Source organism: Cetorhinus maximus, chromosome 25, assembly GCF_964194155.1.
Source record: "Cetorhinus maximus chromosome 25, sCetMax3.hap1.1, whole genome shotgun sequence".
In the NCBI taxonomy this organism is placed as follows: domain Eukaryota; kingdom Metazoa; phylum Chordata; class Chondrichthyes; order Lamniformes; family Cetorhinidae; genus Cetorhinus; species Cetorhinus maximus.
This window is the reverse complement of record NC_135903.1, coordinates 44,382,643-44,398,741: the sequence shown is the minus strand read 5'-3', so window position 1 is coordinate 44,398,741 and position 16,099 is coordinate 44,382,643. Positions and strand designations below refer to the sequence as shown.

General features: G+C 43.6%; 2 protein-coding genes across 7 annotated transcripts in view; one reads left to right on the top strand and one right to left on the bottom strand.

Moving 5' to 3' along the window:
* Window positions 1–10,258, bottom strand: part of strada (STE20 related adaptor alpha) — a 94,932-nt gene extending 84,674 nt beyond the window's left edge. For 2 of the 3 annotated variants that reach the window (XM_078529877.1, XM_078529880.1), the window contains exon 1: window positions 10,167–10,258. The gene's annotated coding sequence lies outside the window, so the exon portion shown is untranslated. The remainder of the gene's footprint in view (window positions 1–10,166) is intronic. The other variant, XM_078529878.1, reaches the window with a different exon arrangement.
* Window positions 10,259–10,723: 465 nt separating this feature from the next.
* The window catches only part of ddx42 (DEAD (Asp-Glu-Ala-Asp) box helicase 42), a 115,940-nt gene continuing 110,564 nt past the window's right edge, over window positions 10,724–16,099 (top strand). For 2 of the 4 annotated variants that reach the window (XM_078529876.1, XM_078529874.1), the window contains exon 1: window positions 10,731–10,850. The gene's annotated coding sequence lies outside the window, so the exon portion shown is untranslated. Of the gene's footprint in view, window positions 10,940–16,099 lie in introns of all 4 variants that reach the window. The other 2 variants (XM_078529873.1, XM_078529875.1) reach the window with 2 other exon arrangements.

The window sequence follows — 16,099 nt, the reverse complement described above, 5'->3', positions numbered from 1 at the left end:
GGGGATTCTAGAACTAGGAAGCACAATTTCAGAATAAGGGGTCACACATTTAAGACAGAAATGAAGAATTTCTTCTCACAGAGGGACATAATCTTTGGAATTCTTCATCCCAGAGAGCAGTGGAGGCTGGGTCATTGAATATATTCAAGGCCGAATGTGTCAGAGTTTTGATCTACGAGGCAGCAGGCAGGAAAGCGGAGTTAAGGCCACAATCAATTCAGCCACAATCTTACTGATCGACAGAGCAGGCATGAGGGGCCAAATGGCCCACTCCTGCTCTTATTTCTTAAGTTATGTTCTTTCTGTAGGGATTCCTTAGTGTAGTGTCCTAGGTTCAACCATCTTCAGCTGCTTCATCAATGATCTGCACTCAATCATAAAAGGTCAGAAGTGGGACTGTTCACTGATAATTGCAACTGTTTTCCTTCATACTATAGCAGAATTTTATTTACTTTTTAAAATTCATTCACGGGATGTGGGCTTCGCAGCATTTGTTGCCCATCCCTAGTTGACCTTGAGAAGGTGGGGGTGAGCTGCCTTCTTGAACCGCTGCAGTCCATGTGGTGTAGGTACACCCACAGCGCTGTTAGGGAGGGAGTTCCAAGATTTTTATCCAGTGACAGTGAAGGAACGGCGATATATTTTACAAGTCAGGATGGTGAGTGACTTGGAGGGGAACTTCCAGGTGGTGGTGTTCCCATGTATCTGCCACCCTTGTTCTTCTAGATGGTAACAGTTGTGGGTTTGGAAAATGCAGTCGAAGGAGGCTTGGTGAATTCCTGCAGTGCATCTTGTAGAGGGTACACACTGCTGCTACTGTGCATCAGTGGTGGAGGGAGTGAATGTTCGTGGGTGTGGTGCCAATCAAGCGGGCTGCTTTGTCCTGGACAGTGTCAAACTTCTTGTGTTGTGGGGGGGTGCACTCATCCAGGCAAGTGGGGAGTATTCCATCACACTTCTGACTTATGCCTTGAAGATGGTGGACAGGCTTTGGGGAGTCAGGAGGTCAGTTACTTGTAGCACAATTCCTAGCCTCTGACCTGTTCTTGTAGCCACCGTATTTATATGGCTAGTCCAGTTCAGTTTCTGGTCAATGGTAACCCCCAGGATGTTGATAGCAGGGGATTCAGGGATGGTAATGCCATTGAACATCAAGGGGCAATGGTTGGATTCTCTCTTATCGGAGGTGGTCATTGTCTGATACTTGTGTGGCGCAAATGTTACTTGCCACTTGTCAGCCCAAGCCTGGATATTGTCCAGGTCTTGCTGCATTTGGACATGGACTGCTTCAGTATCTGAGGAGTTGCAAATGGTGAACATTGTGCAATCATCAGCGAACTTCCCGACTCTTGACCTTATGATGGAAGGAAGGTCATTGATGGAGCAGGTGAAGATGATTGGGCTGAGGACACTACCCTGAGGAACTCCTGCAGTGATGCCCTGGAGCTGAGCAGATGACTGACCTCCAACAACCACAACCATCTTCCTTTGTGCTAGGTATGACTGCAACCAGAGAGTTCCCCCCCCACCTCACCAAATTTCCATTGACTCCAGTTTTGCTCGGGCTCCTTGATGCTCCAGTTGGTCAAATGCAGCCTTTATGTCAAGGGCAGTCCTGGTGAAACCCAAACTGGGGGCCAGTGAGCAGGTCATTGCTTGATAGCGCCGTTGATGACCCCATTACTTTATTCATGATCGAGAGTAGACTGATGGGGCGGTAACTGACCGGGTTGGATTTATCCTGCTGTGTGTACAGGACATACCTGGGCAATTTTCCACATTTCCAGGTAGATGCCAGTGTTGCAGCTGTACTGGAACAGTTTGGCTAAGGGCGCAGCAAGTTCTGGAGCAGAAATCTTCAGTACTATTGCCGAAATATTGTCATGGCCCATTGCTTTTGCAACGTCCAGTGCCTTCAGCTGTTTCTTGATATCATGTGGAGTAAATTGAATTGGCTGATGACTGGCATCTGAGATGCTGGGGACCTCCGGAGGAGGCCAAGATGGATAACCCACTCGGCCCCTCTGGCTGAAGATTGTTGTGAATGCTTCAGCCTTGTCTTTTACACTGATGTGCTGGGCTCCTCCATCATTGAGGATGGGGATATTTGTGGAGCCTCCTCCTCCAGTGAGTTGTTTAATTGTCCACCACCATTCATGACTGATGTGGCAGGACTGCAGAGCTTAGATCTGATCCGTTGGTTGTGGGATCACTTAGCTCTGTCTATCACTTGCTGCTTACACTGTTTGGCACACAAGTAGTCCGATGTTGTAGCTTCACCAGGTTGACATCTCATTTTGAGGTATGTCTGGTCCTGCTCCTCGTATGCTCTCCTGCACTCTTCATTGAACCAGTGTTGATCCCCTGGCTTGATGGTAATGGTAGAGTGGGGTATATGCCGGGCCATGAGGTTACAGATTTTGTTTGAGTACAATCCTGCTGCTGCTGATGGCCCACAGCGCCTCCTGGATGCCCAGTCTTGAGTTGCCACATCTGTTCGAAATCTATCCCATTTAGCAGGGTGGTAGTGCCACTCACCATGGAGGGTATCCTCAATGCGAAGGTGGGATTTAGTCTTCACAACGACTGTGTGGTGGTCACTCCTACCGATACTGTCATGGACAGATGCATCGGCTGCAGGCAGGTTGGTGAGGATGGGGTCAAGTATGTTTTTCCCTCTTGTTGGTTCCCTCACCACCTGCTGCAGACCCAGTCTAGCAGTTATGTCCTTTGGGACTCAGCCAGCAGTGGTGCTACCAAGCCACTCTTGGTGATAAACATTGAAGTCCCCACCCAGAGTACATTCTGCACCCTTGGCACCATCAGTGCTTCTTCAAAGTGAGTTCAACATGGAGGAGCATTGATTCATCAGCTGAGGGAGGGTGGTACGTGGTAATCAGCAGGAGGTTTCCTTGCCCATATTTGACCTGATGCCATGAGACTTCATGAGGTCCAGAGTCGATGTTGAGGACTCCCAGGGCAACTCCCTCCTGACTGTATACCACTGTGCTGCCACCTCTGGTGGGCCTGTCCTGTCGGTGGGGCAGGACATACCCAGGGATGGTGATGGTGGTGTCTTGGACATTATCTGTAAGGTATGATTTCGTGAGGTTGACGATGTCAGGCCGTTGCTTGACTAGTCTGGGACAGCTCTCCCAATTTTGGCAATAGCCCCCAGATGTTATTAAGGAGGACTTTGCAAGGTCAACAGGGCTGAGTTTGCGGTCGTCAGTTCCAGTGCCTAGGTTGATGCCGGGTGGTCCGTCCGATTTCATTCCTTTTTTGTGACTTTGTAGCGGTTTGTTAGAATTGAGTGGCGTGTTCAGCCATTTCAGAGTCAACCACATTGCTGTGGGTCCGGAGTCACATGTAGGCCAAATCAGATAAGGCTTCCTTCTCTAAAAGGGCATTAGTGAACCAGATGGGTTTTTACAACAATTGACAATGGCTTCATAGTCATCATTAGGCTTTTAATTCCAGGTTTTTATTGAGTTCAAATTCCACCATCTGTTCGTGGCAGGATTCAAACCCAGGTACCCAGTGCATTACCCTGGGTGTCTGGATTACTCGTCCAGCAACGATACCATTACGCCACTGCCTAGTGGCGAACTGAAAGCAATTAATATTAGTAAAGATGGAGCACTGGAGAAATTAATGTCACTAAAAGTTGATAAATCCCCTGGACCTGATGGCCTGCATCGAAGAATTCTTAAAGAGGTGGCTGCAGAGATTGAGCATGCATTGGTTTTGATCTTCTAAACTTCCCTAGATTCTGGAATACTCCCAGCAGATTGGAGTCCCAGCAAATGTAACATTGGTCTTCAAAAGGTGGGAGAAAATAAACAGGAATCACAGGCCAATTAGTCTGATATCAGTCTTTGGGGAAATGCTGGATTCCATTAATGAGGAAACTGTAACAAACACTGAGAAAATCATTGTATGCTTAGGCAGAGTCAACATAGTTTTATGACAGGGAAAGTGCGTTTCACAAATCTGCCAAGATTTTTCTGAGGGTGTAACTCGTAAGGTAGATAAAGGGCAACCAATGTATGTCGTATATTTGGCCTTTCAGAGTATATTTAATAAGATGCCACATGAAAGACTGTTACAAAAGATAAGTGCTCATTAGGGTGATACATTAAAGCATTGACTGAGGATTAGTTGAACAGAGAGAAAAAAAAAAAAGAGTAGGAATAAATGGATCATTTTCAGGTTGGCAGACTGCGATTATTGGAGTGCCACAAGGATCAATGCTGGGGTCTTAGCTATTGACAAGTGACATTAATGACTTAGATGTAGTGACCAAGTGTAATATAATCAAGCTTGCTGACAATACAAAGACAGGTGAGAAAATAAGCTGTGAGGAGGATGCAAAGAAACTGTAAAGGGATATGTCAGGTTAAGTAAATGGGCAAGAAATTTTTAGAGTGCAATTTGGAGAAATGAGAGGTTATTTACTTTGGTATGAGGAATAGAAAAGCAGAAAACTTTTCAAATAGCAAGAAATAATTAAATGTTTGTGTTCAGAAGGATTTGGGTATCTTGATAAATGAAACAAAGTTAATGTGAAGATACAGTAAGTAATGAGGAAAGCAAATGATATGTTGGACCTGGTTCTTGGAAATGAGCTGGGCCAAGTAGATCAAATGTCAGTTGGAGAACATTTAGGAGACAATGATCATTGTATCATAAGGTTTAAGATGACGGTAGAAAAGGACAATGGGCAATTCAGAGTAAGAATAATTAACTGGAGGAGAGACGACTTCAATGGGGCAAGAACAGAGCTGGGTCTGATAGACCGGAACCAAAGGTTGGTGGGAAAAACTGTAGCTGAGCAACCGGCTACCTTCAATAAGAAATGGTTCAGGCACAGTTAAGGTATATTCCCTTAAAAGGGAAAGTAGGGCAAACAAACCCAGAGCCCCCTGGATGATAAAGGAGATAGAAATTAAGATAAAGAAGAAAGTGTGCTTATGACAGGTGTCAGGTAGAAAATACAATTGAGAACCAAGAGGAATACAGAATGTTCAGAGGGGAGATGAAAAAGCAAATAAAAGAAGCAAAGAGGGATTATGAGAAAAGACTGGCAGCCAACATAAAGGGGAATCCTGAAGTCTTCTATCGGCACACAAATAGTAAGGAGTAGTAAGGCCGATTCAGGACTGAAAAGGGGATTTACACATGGAGGCAGGGGGCATGGCTGAGGTGTTAAATGAATACTTTGCATCTGTCTTTACCTACGAGGCAGATGCGACCGAGGTCGCGGTGACAGAGGTGGAAACTCTGTCACTAGAAGGGTTCAAAATTGATAAGGAGCAAGTGTTATACTTTTGGTACTTAAGGTTGAGATGCACCCAAAGGGTATTGAAGGAAGGAAGGGTGGAAATTGTAGGGGCACTGGCCATAATCTGTCTGTCTTCCCTAGACTCAGGGGTGGTGCCAGAGGACCGGGGAATTGCAAACATTACACCTTGTTGAAAAAAGGTTGTAAGGATAAGCCCAGCAATTACAGACCAGTCAGTTTAACTTCAGTGGTGGGGAAGCTTCTTGAGACAATTATTCAGCATTGAATTAGTAATCACATGGAAAAACGTGGGTTGATTGGAAATCCAGGCTGGCTCTTCCTTAAGGGGAAATCATGTTTAACTAACTTGCTGGAGTTTTTCTGAAGAGGTAACAGAGATGTCAGGAAGATAATTTTCATAATGTTTTTGGAATTTATTGTAAAGTAGAGTAATGTTGGGGTCTGTGTCTGTGCTTGGGGGACTTAACTGAATTAAAGGCAGCTGGTCTGAAGGCTTTGATGTTTCAGAAGACAGTTAGGTTTGAAATGTTAAATAGGTAAACATGGTTGAAATTGTAGGATGTGGAGATGTAAAAGGAAAATGTGCATTTTTAAATAAACCAGACTCGCTTGAATTCAAAAGAGAGGATGAAATGTTTCACTTAGCCAGGAGAAGTTAAGAAACAATGTGTTTATTTTCCCAAAGATTACTGGTAAAATTGGTGCTATATTAGATTTTTATTATTAGAGAGGTAAAGTCCAAAGGCATAGTGAAACAATGGGAATTTGCATTCAAAGGGGAAATTATGGATAAAGGAGAGCAGGCTGTGTACAAGGGAAGGCATTTTAAGATCTAACACAAGTGTGAAAAGCCTCCAGCATCTAAACCTCAAGCTGCTGTCTACAGAAGCTGAGAAAAACTCAATTTGAATTCAACTGTTCAGGGTATTGTTTCTTACTTTGCCTGGGTCTTTTAAAATCTGTGTGCCTTCCTGTTGCCTTAATGGAAGTGTAACTGGGAGTTAGATTAATTATGGGAGCGGAGTTATCATAGTAGTAATTTATAAACCTAAAGTTATGTAGTGGAGATCCCCAGGGGTCAGTATTGTGGCCCTTGCTTTTCCTGATATATGTTAATGATCTGGATCTTGGTGTGCAGGGGCAAATTCAAAGTTTGCGGATGATACGAAACTATGAGGACAGTGCAGAACTTCAAATGGACATAGACAAGTTGGTGGAGTGGGCACATAGGTGGCAGATTAAGTTCAATGCGAAGAAGTGTGAGGTGATGCATTTTGGTAGGAAGAACATGGGGAGGCAATATAAAGTAAGGGGTACAATTCTTAAGGGTGTGCAGGAGCATAGTAAGTGGGTGTATATGTGCATAGATCATCGCAGGTGACAGGACAGGTGGAGAGAGCGGTTAATAAAGTATACAGTATCCTGGGCTTTATTAATGGGTGCATAGGGCAGGATGAGCTTATATAAGACACTAGATAGACCTCAGCTGGAGTATTGTGTAAAGTTCTGGATGCCACACCAAAGGAAAGATGTGAACACATTGGAGACAGTGCAGAAGAGGTTTACAAGAATGGTTTCTCATCCCTGGAACCAGTTATGAAGATAGTTTGGAGAGGTTGAGACTGTTCTCCTCGGAGACGAGATTTGACAGAGATGCTCAAACTCATGACAGGGCTGGATAGAGTAGATAGGGAGAATCTGTTCCTGCTCATAAAAGGATCAAGAATGAGAGGGGAGAGATTTATAGTGATTTGCAAAAGAAGCAAATGTGATGTGAGAAAAACTTTTTCACACAACGAATGGTTTGCGTCTGGAATGCACTGCCTGGAAGTGTGTTGGAGGCAGGTTCAATCGAGGCATTCAAGAGGGCGTTGGATGATTATTTAAATAGAAACAATGTGCAAGGTTACAGGGAAAAGGCAACAGAGTGGCACTAAGTCATAATGCTCATGTGGAGAGCCAGTGCAGAAATGATTGGCCCAATGGGCTTCTCCTGCATCGTAACAATTCTATGATTATCGTAAGCAAGTTGAAGTACGAGAGTAAGGAAGACTTGCTGCAATTGTACAGGACTTTGGCTGGGACCACACTTGGGGTACTGTGTATAATTTTGGTCTCCATAACGAAGGAGGGATAGATTTGCTTTCGAGGGGGTCTAACAAAGGCTCACTCCTGGATTGAGGAAGTTGACCTATGAAGAGGTTGAATCAAATCGGTCTATGCTCGAGTTTAGAAAAATTTACAGATGATCTAATGAAATACAAGATTGAGGGAATTGACAAGAAAGGTGCGGAGAGGCTGTTTCACCTGGCTCAGGGTAAGGGGATGGCGATTTAGGACTGAGATGAGGAGAAATTTTTTCACTCAGTTGTAAATTTTGAGTTTTCTGCACCAGAGAGGCGTGCACGCCCAATTGTTGAGTACATTCAAGGTGGAGATCAACATATTTTTGGACCCTTAAGGGAATTAAGTGATATGAGGATTGGGCAGGCATGTGGCCCACTCCTATTTCTTATGTTCTTATTTGCAATTGCTGAGATAATTAAACAATCTGTGCCAACAAGCAGCAACAGGTGGACAAAATTCAGGCTTGGGATGTTAAGTGGCAAGTAACACTGACACACGCAAATTACATTGGACCTCTGCAACAAGACAGAGTCTAATCACCTCCATGGGATATTCAATTATTACCAACATTTATTGCCCCACCACAACATTTTGGGGTTCACCATTGACCAGAAACTTAACTGGACCAATCACGTAAATACTGTGGCTACAAGAGCAGGTCAAAGGCAGAAGCCATGCCGAGAGATTCACCTTTGAACTCTCTAAAGCTTTCTCACCATCGACAAGACACCAATCAAATGCGTGATGGAATAATCTCCATTTGCTTGGATGTCTACAGCTACAAATATGCATACTGTTGGTGGCAGTGTAGTGCAGAAGTAGTTTTATTCTGAACAGAACTTACACTGCACCTGGCACTACTGAACATGGTCCACTCCTCAGTATGGACATCACACACAGAAACATGAACCTAAGTATTGCTGAAAATAAAAGGAGACATGTTGAAGCTTTGAGTCTTGCACTCATGCTGCTGTTTTCCCCTTGTTTGGTATTCTTGTAGCATGTCCTGATGAGCGCAAGCTGGAAAGCTTTGACGTCTCTTTTCCACAATACTCAAGTTCTGTACTACCAAGTGACTACTAAACATAAGTATTCTCTTCTATACTCCATATACTGTATTCTGGACTACAATGGAAGGTAAGCTGTTTTTTCCTGTCACAGAATGTTACTGCTAAATTATTCTAGGAAGGTTGGGGGTCCAAGCCCATTCCAGAATTTAAACACAATTTATCTGACTTTTGACCGTAATACTGAGAGAGTGCTGCACTGTTAGAGGTACGATCATTCAGTCAAGGCGTTATGCTGTAGCCCAATCTGCCTGTTCAAGTGCAAATAACCTAGTCAAAGCCAGTAAGGTTCTTCCTTCACTAAACATTCATTCCTTAATCAACACGATTCCTCAATCAACACCAAGCAACAACAATTCATGGATCACTTAACACAATTTTTCTTTGTGGGATGTTTCCATACACAAAGTGGCTCCTATAACTGACTACACTTCAAAAACGATTAAATGTTAACAAGACACTTTGGGATGTCCTGAAGATAGGAAGAGCATTATCTGAATGCAAGTTTTCTTTTATTTAAAAAAGACTGCATGAGGTTAAATCACTATATATAAACTTAGGCTAACAATTAACTACAGCACTGAGGGAGTGTAACATTACTTTCGTCAGGTAGCTATAAGCAATCCCACAAGGCTATTGGATGGAAGGCAGGCTGTTGCCCCTGTATCACCTCATTGTTTGTGGGAGCTTGCTGTGCACAAATTGGCTGCCACATTTCCTACATTACAAGTGAGTACACTTAAAGTACTTTGTTGGCTGGTCACAAAAGGTGTTATACAAATGCACATTTTTCTTTTTCTTCCAGCAATTTCCATATTGTGCCACTAAATACAGATTAACTGGTCAATTGTTTCATTGTTGTTTAGGATCGTGTGTACCAATTGCTTGCCGCATTCTCTATAAAACTCCAGAGGAAGTATTTCAAAGTAATCAATTAGCCACGAAACACTTCAGAACATGCTGCGGATGTGCAAAAAGCACTTGCGTCTAAACAGCTCACATCATCAGGGAATCCCAAAACAGTCAAGTAATACTTTAAATGCAGTTACAGTTGGAACAAGAAAAACATGGCAATCAATTTGCACATTACAAACTCCCACAAATAGAAATATGACAACAACCAGATAGTTTATGTTTAAAAGAGGAATAAACATTGGCTAGGGCACCAAAGAGAACACCCCTGTTCTTTGAACTAGTACTTTTACAATCCACCTGAGAGAAGCAACAAGGATTTCCCAGCTCATCAGAAAGGAGGCACCTCCGACAGTGCAGCACTCCCTCAGTCCTGGCATTAAAGTGTCAGGTTGGATGATGAGCTCCAGTCTCAACAGTGGGACTTGACTCCCTTACCTTCTGACTCGGATGAGAGTTATCCAGAGTCCCGACTAACCCATAGACATGTATAATGCCAGGGCCTTTCCCCCGCCTAACAATTCAGGTGAAAGGTTTCCCGGTTGAAATGTCGAGCTGCCCGGCTCTCTGCAGATGCTGCCTGGCCTGCTGAGCATTCCCAGCACGTCCTGAGTGTTGCAGGAGCCGGGATATGGCTCCCTTACCCCCCAGGAGCAGCCTCAGCTCTCAGGTAAAAGCTAGTCCTCGGTCCCGAGGGCAGATTTTAGCCCCAGTTCCCACCCCATTCCCCTGGCCGAGCCAGTGCCGCCACTCACCGCGATCTGCTGCCGTCTCTCCCTCTCTCTCTCTCTCTCTCGGTCCGGACAATCCAGCGCTGAATGTCCCGCCTCCCATGCCAATTCCCATTGGTCCTTTCACTCTGATTGACGTCAGCGGCGGAGTGGGCGGAGCAGCAGCTTATATCCATAATTGGTTACTGCTCCTGTCAATCATCCTACACCCGCCTTCCCAAGGTGGTGGTCAAAGGTCATCGGCCGTAGCTTGGCTCGTGACGTCACCATCACAATCTTCCATTCCTTTTCCATTTTTGATTTCTAGCCGGTAACAAACTGCCTTTTATTTACTCTGAATCTTTTATGGTTTTATTTCGCGGTTGTAAGGGTCATTTCGAAAAACAGTGCCTGAGGCAATAATTGCCCCTTGACCCAGTGACGTAAGACACTTTAATTAAAAAGTCAAATATTGTCAGAGTTTTTTTTATTTCTTCGCGTGGTGGTTATAACTTTATTGCTGCTGTCTGACAGTTTTTGAGAGAAGCGTGTGCAAAAAATCAGTGAAAAATAAACGGTAAGTTTGCTGATGGGGGGCAGAGGGCAGGCAGTGCGCATGCGCGGCGGTGCTCGAGACTTTTCTCTTTTTGCTCGGGGGGGCTGGCGGCGGCGGAGAGACCGGGGATCGGGATTGGGAGAGACCGGGGATCGGGGCCTGGCGGAGACGGGGTGAGAAAGAGTGAGGGCAAGCGCCGCGCTGAGGAACATCAACGCCGTGTGTTTATCGTCCCTCAAGTAGGCTGGGGCCTGCTGCTGAGGTAGGGCCTGGATCCCCCGCTCCATCCCCACCCCCACCCCCCGGGCCTGGATCCCCCGCTCCATCCCCACCCCTGGGCCTGGATCCCCCGCTCGGTCCGTCACCCCGCCGGGGCCTGGATCCCCCGCTCCATCCCCGGCCCCCCAGGGACCTGGATCCCGCTCTCCATCCCCCCCGGGCCTGGATCCCCGGTGTTGCCGCGCTCAGTGCTTCGCTGTGAGGCCGGGAGTGTTGCTTGCTGGGCAGGAGGTCAGTACCCAGCTGCTGGCTGTGTCCAGGATTGGGATCCTTCCTGTCCCCAGCCTTGCTGACCTGCACCGTCTGCCTCTTGTGGGGCCAGAGTTCCTGTTTAAATACCGAGTGCCGGCAGAGACCTAACCTGATGAATCTAACTAATGTTACAATCTTATTTACATCGCACAATGGAACTGGCCGTCGGCATCTGCAAAGAAAGATGTGTTTATGTTTTGGATTGGACTCCTTTGATTGGAACGTAGATGTAGTCTGTGTCTACACGGTTTTTTATTAGGTATCGTGTTAACTGACTGGCAGGAATGACATTTTGTGTGGGTCTTTTACTAACCATCTAAGAGGATCAAAATCTCTTTGGGTTTGTGAGTGATCATCCAGGACACGAACTGCTGATAATGTGATTGTCACGAACACACGATGTGTGAAAGACTGGCATCTTCAAAGCGCTTTCCAGCCAATTAAATTGTAGTCATTGTTGCAATTTAGGAAACGTGGCAACCAATTTGTACATTGCGAGCTCCCACGAAAGAGAGTGAGAATGACCAGATAATCCATGTTTGTGATGTTGATTTGAGAGATAAATATTGGCCAGGACACCAGGGATAACTGCCCTGCTTTTCTTCGAAGTAGTGCTATGGGTGCTTTTACATACACCTGAGAGGGCAGATGGTTTAACAGCTTATCCGAAATGGAGCACGTCCAGCATTGCTGCACTCCCTCAGAATGCTTTAGAGTGCCAGCTTGATTTTTGTGCTTAAGTTCTGGATTGGGACTTGAATTCACAGCTTCTGACTCAGGTAGAAGTGCTACTAACTTGACACATGATTGACCTCCACTATTTCTAGCTGTTCACCATTTGGAAAAAAACATTGTTCTATTTTTTTTAGATCCAAAGTGGTGACTTAACATCTGCTTGCAATGAAATCTATTTGTCACAGTTTTGCCCATTCATTCAATCAATCTATCAATATCACATAATTTTATGCTTCCCTCCATAATGTTTACAGTGCTGCCTATCTTTGGGTCAGAAGCAAGCTTGAATATGCAACTGTCTATCCCATCATCCAAGTCACTAATAAATAGTGAATAGTTGAAGCCCCAGCCACATCCTCACAGAAGACCACTAATCACATCCTGCCAGTTAAGAGTATCTGCCCATTATCCCTACTTTCCATCACCTGCTGCTCAGTTAATATCCAACCAGATCAATAATTTGCCTTCAATTCCGTTTGCTTGTGGTAACCGTTTCAAAGGAGGAACTTTATCAATTTATTTATTATGTCCATAGACCTTTCTCTGCACTATTTTAGTCACATTTTCAAAAAATTCTATCAGAATCATCAGCCATGACCTACCCTTTACAAATCCATGCTGCTTCTCCGATCAGCTGAAAATTTTCAAGGTATTCAGTCACTTTATCCTTAGTTATAAACTTTAGTAATTTCCTGACAACATATTATGCTAGCTGGTTGATAATTCTCTGCAAATCACTTTGCTATTTAATCAACCTGATGGAACAGTTTCTGAATCAAGAGAACTTTGGAAGATTATAATTGAGCATCAGAAATGTTCTCACCTACTTTCTTTAAAACCCTGGGATGGAAATCATCTGGAAGATTTGTCACTTTAGGGCCATTATTGTCTTCATTACTTTATTTTGCTTAATTGGTTTTGGTGCGTCCCCATCTCTGATTCAAGATCTAATTCCTTGAGGAGCCTGTCTACTGTACTGACCACAAAGTAACAATTTAAAATGTCTGCAATTTTCTTACTTTTCGTTTAGAACATCATTATAAGTTTTCAAAAGACAACATTACTCCTGATCGCTCCCTTTTAAATAAAAGTGTAAACATTATGGTGTTGATTTTGATATTTTCATAAGCTGCTTGGATAAGTAAGTAGTGTTTGCACAGAGTGAGGCAGCACGCTGGGAACCGAGTGCCAAGTTTTGAATTTGGTGCAGAGGGGGAAGGAGGTGCTGCTTCTCCAGTAGCTGGTGAGCTTTCTTTTGTCTCCAAGCGAGGAGACTGTAGCGTGCTATTACTTTCGTTTACCAGTTACTAATTTAGTTAAGTAATCAAACAAATAAGGTTAGACGGACATGGTAGGGCAGGTGGTATATCATGGAATAAAAGCTATTTTAGATCTAGTATTGTGCAATGAATCAGGGTTAATTAGTAATCTCGTAGTAAAAGATCCATTGGAAAAAAATGATCAGAATACAGCTGAATTCCATTTTAAGTTTGAAAGTGACATACTTTATTCCCAAACAAGAATCTTAAACTAAAATGAAGCAAATTACATAGGTATGAGGGAGAGCTGGCTATGGTAAGATAGGATAAATAGACTAAAAGGTATGGCAATAAATAAACAGTGGGAAACATTTAAATAAATAATTCAAAGTGGTTAACAAGAATACATTCTATTAGAAAGCAAAACTCAGCAAGAAAGATCCATCCAGGGCTTGCTAAGGAAGTCAAGGATAGTATTAGATTAAAAGAAGAGGCTTATAATGTGACAAAGATTAGTAGTAAGCCTGAGGATTGTGAGTGTTTTTAAAAAACAGCAAAGGGCCACCGAAATGTTGATAAAAAGAGAAAAGATAAAATGAGTAAACCATCCAGGAATATAAAAACAGTTTGTAAGAGTTCTTACCTACTATGTAAAAAGGAGAGCAGCTAAAATAAACATTGGTGGTCCGATAGACAGGCACAGGAGAAATTATCATGGAGAATGAGGAGATGTCAGAGAGAACAGATCGACAACTCCCCAGAGCCTGATGGCCTACATCGTAGGGCTCTAGCTGCAGAGATAATGCTGATTATGATTTTCCAAAATGCTAAAGATTCTTGAATGGTCCCAGCAGATTGGAAGTTAGCAAATGTAACTCAATTTAAGAAAGGAGGGAGAGTAAACTGGAACCTATAGTTAGCCTGATGTTGGCTATCGGGAAAATGCTGGAATCTCTTATTAAGGAAGTCTTAACAATGTACCTAGAAAATTATAGTCCATTCAGACAAAGTCAGCGTGGTTTTACAACAGGAAAATCACATTTGACAGATTGTTTTTTGAGGGTGTAACTTAAAAGGGTAGAATAACGGAAGCCAGTAGATGCAGTATATTTAGATTTCCAAAAGGCTTGCATTAAGGTATCACACAAAAGGTTAATATGCAAAATAAGGGCTCATTGAGTCAGGGATAATATATCAGCATGGGTGAAGGATTGGTTAACGAACAGGAAGCAGACAGTAGGGATAAATGGGGCACTTTTAAATTGGCAGACCGTGACTAGTGAAGTGTCACAAGGATCAGTGCTGGGGCATCAGCTATTTGTAACCTATATTAATGATTTAGGCAAAGAGACCAATGGTAATGTATCTAAGTTTGCTGATGATACAAAGCTCAGTGAGAATGTAAACTGTGGAAAGGACACAAAGAAGCTGCAAAGAGATATAGTCAGGTTAAGTGAGTGGGCAACAGGGTAGCAGATGTATAATAATGTGGGAAGTGTGGGGTTGTTCACTTTGGTAGTAAGAGTAGAAAAGCAAAATATTTTTAAGAAGGCATGAAACTTGTAAATGTTGATGTTCAGAGGGACTTGGGTATACTCGCACAGGTTATACAGAAAGTTTGCATGGAGGTACAGAAAGCAATTAGGAAGACAAATGGCAAGTTGGCCTTTATTGCAAGGGGAGTGGAGAACAAGAATAATGAAGTCTTGCTACAATGGAACAGGGTTTTGGTGAGACCACTCCTGGAGTAGTGTGTGCAGTTTTTGTCTCAATATTTAAGGAAGTATACAATTGTACTGGAGGTGGTGTAGCGAGGGTTCACCAGATTTGCCCCCGGGGTGAGAGGCTGAGTAAATTGGGTCTATGTTCTCTGGAGTTTAGAAGAATGAGAGGTGATCTTTTGAAATATACAAGATTCTGAAGGGGCTTGATAGGGTAGATACCGAAATTTTTCTACTGGCCGGGGAATCTAGAACATAGGGGCATGATCTCAGGACAAGAGTCAATCATTTAGGACTGAGATGAAGAGAAGTTTATTCATTCAGAGGGTTATGAATCTTTGGAATCCTCTATCCTAGAGGGTTTCAGATACTCCATTATTGAATATACTTAAGGCTGAGACAGACAGATTTTTGGTGTGTCAGTGAACCAAGGGCTATGGGGAGCTGGCAAGAAAGTAGAATTAAGGCTGATGAATTAAGGCTGATGATCAGCCATGGTAGTACTGAATGGCAGAGCAGGCTCAACGGGCTGCATTGGGCTACTCATATTTCTTATGTTCTTTTATCATTTGCAAGCTTCTTTCAATATTCACATTCTATATCTCTTACTATCTGTTTTGTTACATAGAAACTAGGAGCAGGAGTAAGCCATTCGGGCCTTTGAGCCTGCTCCGCCATTCAGTATGATCTTGGCTGATCCTCTATCTCAATACCATGTTCCTGTTTTCTCTTCATACCCCCTGATGCCCCTAATATCCAAAAAATTATCAGCTTCTCTCTTGAATCTACTCAGTGACCTGGCCTCCACAGCCTTCTGAGGTAGAGAATTCCACAGATTGACTACCCTCTGGGTGAAGAAATTTTTCCTCATCTCAGTCCTAAATGGCCTGCCCCGTATCCTGAGACTGTGGCCCCTAGTTCTAGACTCCCCAACCAGTGGAAACATTCTCCCTGCATCCAGTCTGTCTAACCTTGTTAGAATTTTATATGTTTCAATCAGATCCCCTCTCATTTTTCTAAACTCTAGTGAATATAGGCCCAGTTGAACCAACCGCTCCTTATAATGACAATCCTCCCATCCCTTGTATCAGTCTAGTGAACCTTAACTGCACTCCCTCTATGGCAAATGTATCCTTAGGTAGGGAGACCAGAACTGCAGACAATACTCCAGGTGGA